This window comes from Pinus tabuliformis, chromosome 1_1 (assembly GCF_031772625.1).
Source record: "Pinus tabuliformis cultivar Carrire ecotype Pingquan chromosome 1_1, CPIR1, whole genome shotgun sequence".
In the NCBI taxonomy this organism is placed as follows: Eukaryota; Viridiplantae; Streptophyta; class Pinopsida; order Pinales; family Pinaceae; genus Pinus; species Pinus tabuliformis.
The window spans coordinates 258,802,546-258,807,666 of NC_142297.1; the positions used below are offsets into that span (position 1 = coordinate 258,802,546).

The following is a 5,121-nucleotide window of genomic DNA, read 5'->3' on the forward strand; positions in this document are numbered from 1 at the left end:
AGGTGGTGGGGCAGGGGGAGAGGGGCAGTGGTTTCACTGCCCCACTTGGAAAATAAGTTGGGAGACATGGAACCCATCCCCAATGAAGTTTAATGCACCCATCATACATGTATAATGGATATAGATTGAAATTTATTATCCTTTAGGGGAAGGTGAAGACAACATGCTACGAATGGTGAGAGAAGATGGTGCAATCATGAGATGGAAGGAGATGTAATAATTTCTCTAGTTATTAAATTTTTAGAAGTGGAATGTTGGAGTCTTGGCTATATACAGAGGGAATCAAGTGGTGGAGGTTGCATCCACCCCGCTAGCAATCAAGGTGTTTAAAATGGAAACAAGTGAGGGAATTTAAAATGATATGTTTTTTGCATACATCTAGCATCCTCTTCCAATTAGTTTAGCTACACTAACTATCTAGTATTGATATGTTTCTCCCTTTCTTTCATTTTTCTAAGTTAATTTGGAATTACTTCATGGGCTTTTGTGTGGCGTCTAAATGAGAGTGGTGGTTGTTTCCTTTTCTATCCTTGCTTTCTCATGCTAGTTATTCCAAGTTGAGCTTTCCTCTTTCACTATTTGACAAATCCCTAAGAGATTTTACATGCCCATTTCCCCAGTTTGGGTCTAAGATTTTCACCCTTATCTTTCACCCTCTTAGACCCATGTTGTTTCACTTCTTTCCTAGAGTTTATCCCATTCTTAGTCATGCGCTTGCCTGTTCGTGTTCTTATATTGGTGATGGGTTGTTTTGGATGGTGAAATCATGATATTGGTGATGGGTTGTTTTGGATGGTGAAATCATGATTAGTAAGTCGCTCTGTTGTTGTTCATTTTCAAGGCTTTTTATCTCTATCTTTGAGCAATTATTGGGGTAGTTCTTTCAGCTTCCTATCAGGTTTTTTGTTTAATTTTGGTGCTATTGACTCACACTCTCTCTAACGAGAGTTGAATACTTGTTGGCACGAAGGATTTTCTTCTGTCAAAAGGTGGCTTCGTAGGTGTGTTACTGTCTTTATGAGTGGTGGAAGCTGGAATATAATTCTGGGGGTGGTGGGATTGTATATTACCTTTCTCAATCTTAGGAAATTTGGAGGTTTGGTTCATGGGTGGAGTTGTTTTGGGGTTGTACCTTTGCAACTCTCACAAACAAGGCTACTATTGGCCGTTTTTTGGATTCCTTTTTCTAGCATGCCCAACCACCATAACATGCTAGCAGGCTCAAGTATGAAGAGGGGCCGTTAAGAGCTAGCCCATATATGCCACACTCATATGCATCATGTATCAATAGCTTGCTCTAGTGAAAGTTCAAGAAGGACTCTTTTAATCTAAGGGATAAAAATCCTCTCATAGGACTACTCTATCAAACATGAAGTTGTTGATTGAATGGACTGCTTGGATACCAAATACAAGACACACAAGGGGAATGCTCAATCAATACATGTAGACAATATACTTATATTGGAAATAGGTAGATGGAATTTTTATTGTGTTGGACGCTCTCGGACTGGAACAAGAAATGTATTGATATCATGCACTCTCTTGAACACTTGCACAAGCATCAAAGGCATACGGACAAGAGAATGGAAAGGATTTATTGAAACCTTGTTATTTTTCCAAAAGTTGGTGGCACTCGAGAGAGCTAAAATGCACCCATTCATATGCCAACATTAGATACAAATCCTTTGGTTTAGATATGTATGACATTGGAGATGGATTTGATTTTTTTTTAGTTAACTTTGTAAATGGCTATTTAGGCCAATTTCTCTATCCCAGTCATTCTCTTTTTGGCTATGTTAAAATTGATGTATCTCTCTCCTCTTTATGGAGAGTGTACTTTTATTCTCCCCCATAAGAGCTAACTTGAGGATATATGCTACACCGTGTAAATTTTAGTTTCTAATGATAATAGTATTCACCCAAAAAAGATCAATATTTTTATTGTTTTTTTGCAAAAATAATTATTCATTGTAAAAAGATTTGTCTAGAAAAATTATTTATTAATAGCATCATTAGTTTCTTAACCTTTAAATATCCCTTGTCATATGATGCACAATCTAAAAAAAATCAACATATATATTATAAACGAAAAACATATATAAAAAAAAAATAAAAAATTATTCAACTATTTTTCCAACTACCAAAAAATACAATTTATTTGGAAAAATGACAATTTATTTTAAAAAATTAATTAAAAATTAATTATACCAAAAATTATCACTACTAACTTAACATCATCTCACCCATAATTAACTATGAAACACCTCATAAATCTATCAACAACATCAATTAATGATAAATTATCTTTTATATATCAACTAAACCTATCTTATCTATCACACATTTTAATCCCATCTTAATTAACTATGAAACACCTCATAAATCTATCAACAACATCAATTAATAATAAATTATCTTTTATATATCAACTATACCTATCTTTATCTATCACACATTTTAATCCCATCTTAATAACTAAATTATTTGATAATAAAATTAAAGAAAACATACCCAGCCAATCTTATACTCTACCTCTTATTTTCAAAATAAAAATATTTTATCAAATATTAATTCTCAATCTTACCCCTCCATCTTTTTTTTTTCAAAATGAAAAAGTCTATTAACATAATAAGTACCAAAACTTAGAAGAAACTCCTTTCCATTGTTTGTACATTATGTCTAATACCAATATTGACGAGAAGCTTCTTTCCCTGATGTCTCCATCGAAATCAATATTGTAACCAATACTTATTTATTAAATAAATGGGACAAAAACCCTTACAGTAAGGTTGTCTCTAGCAGATACAACGCACAACGTCGCTATTATATGAATGGGATAGTACGCTTACAATACAGTCAACTTCTTAAGATATTTATAACCATATATCCGAGCATATAACATTTAAAACAGACAGGAAAATGACGATTTCGCTTTGTTCGCAGAAAACAATGCTATAAATTATGAGACGGCATCCTTCCATGAAGAGAAAGGAGGTGTTTCTGAGTTCATCCACAAGAAACCCTGGTGATCATCAGGATATCGATTTCCTGAGAATCCATAATTGGATAATATATTTTCTATTTCCTTCATCTCATCAGGTGTGATCTTCACAGAAAGAGCACCAATATTTTCTTCTAAATTCTCCACTTTGGTGGTTCCGGGAATGGGTGAAATATCATTTCCCTGATGAAAAATCCAAGCAAGTGAAAGTTGACCCGGAGAACATCCCTTGCTGTAAGCTATTTCAGCTATCTTTGCAAAAGTCACCTTATTCTTTTCAAGATTCTGTTCTGTAAGCCTTGGCATTGTCTGTACGAAACATCAATTTTTTATAAAATTCAAAAAACGCTCCAACGAAACAATAAAATGTAGTTTCAGCAATGCACTAATAGAAATTCTATAGTATTATGAAAATGAACTAATAATGAATTTACATCAACTTCATATCCGACAAGATTTACAACGTTTAACTTTTTCTTTCAAAACAATACTTATAAAATAGTTTTTCCTACATTATTAATAATTTTCTTTTAAATTCTAAATTTAAAATATACATAAGCACAAGTATACCTTTCTAAAGTCATCCTTGGTTAAATTTTCGACTGACTTTGCTCCAGAAGTAAAGAAACCCGCCCGAGAGGGCTGTAGGGCACAATTCCAATACCAAGTTCCCTGCAATTAGAATTTTAATATGTATGTTAGTGATTCATATTACAATGCTGGTAAGACTATGGTAAATCCTAACATGACCACACCTGAACATACCTGGAGGTGGGAATAATTTCCTCTTCTACATCCCTAGTCCACAAAGACCACTCTATCTGAACTGCTGTTATAGGATGAACAGCATGAGCCCTTCTAATTGTCGATGGGGACGCCTCCGAAAGTCCGATGTACTTTATTTTCCCTTCTTCTACTAATTTCTTCAGCTCTCCAATCTGTCACATATGCATAGACAAAGCAATACATCCAACTATTTTTAAGTAAATGAAATAGTAAACTGGAAATACTTATTGCAATATCCAGCATCATTCTAAGAACTAAACCGAGGCCTATTGCAACAGTACATACCGTAACTTCAATGGGGACTTTAGTGTCAATACAATGTTGGTAATAAAGATCAATGCAATCCACTTCAAGTTGCTTCAAGCTTGCTTCGCAGGAGGCACGAACATATGCAGGGTCTCCTCGAATCTTCATTTTTCCATCGACAAAACTGACTCCAAACTTTGTGGCTAATTGGACTTTCTCTCTAATTCCTTTAATGGCCTGCAAACCGCTATATTACAGTATATTACAAATTGCAGATAAAAACTGGTAATAGTAATTATAAGGTGTTTACTGGTTTGGTTTTGGATATAAAGTGATTAAACATAGCCATGATATAGCCCAAAAAAATAATAACAATTACAAGGTAAAAAGAGAACCACATGCACCAGCATTACCTTTCCAACGAGGATTTCGTTGGTGAAAGGGCCATAAAAGTCCGAAGTGTCCAGGAAAGTAACACCTCTGGAGACGGCATGTCGGATAAGAGATATCATTTCTTCCTCGGGCTTTGGAGGGCCATAGAACGCCGACATGCCCATGCAGCCTAACCCCTGTGCTGATACTTCAAATCCTTGTGACCCCAAACTTAACCTGCCCACTGATGGTAATCCCGCCATTGCTCCGCTCTCTGCGCGGCACTCGATCAATCGATCCGGTAATATAGTACCGCTTCTTCTCGTTGGTCCTTAGCCTGGTAGATGTAGCCTGGTAGATGTAGATAGAGGCAGGCGAGTTCATCAATATATAGAGTTGTATATGTGGCGTAATAATAATTCATTTGTAATTAGTCCGTCACGGCGTTCGTCGTCATCAGAAAGTGGTCTAAAGTTAAACGGACCAACTTCAATTCATCACGGCTTTCAATCCATCTGGTCTAACATCAATTGGTTTTTGTTCACTGAATGCAGGATCAATCGTCATCGCGTTCGTCATCCGGCGAAGTGTGCATGAAGAATCATTAAATCAACCTGGGGTTGGTCATAAAGTATCACTCGTTACGTTTTCAAGTCCGAGGGAGATTGCTAGGTATAAATTAGTAAAATTGTATTAGTAAATATAGTTGATATAGG

The 5,121-nt window shown here is 35.5% G+C and overlaps 1 pseudogene across 1 annotated transcript; it reads right to left on the bottom strand.

Moving 5' to 3' along the window:
- Positions 1–2,728: 2,728 nt before the first annotated feature.
- Positions 2,729–4,746, bottom strand: LOC149212520 (putative aldo-keto reductase 4; annotated as a pseudogene). Its single transcript, XR_016250774.1, has 5 exons — positions 4,447–4,746; positions 4,073–4,270; positions 3,767–3,939; positions 3,572–3,673; positions 2,729–3,310 (listed from the first exon to the last, which is right to left on the bottom strand). The product of XR_016250774.1 is annotated as a putative aldo-keto reductase 4 (transcript).
- Positions 4,747–5,121: the final 375 nt, after the last annotated feature.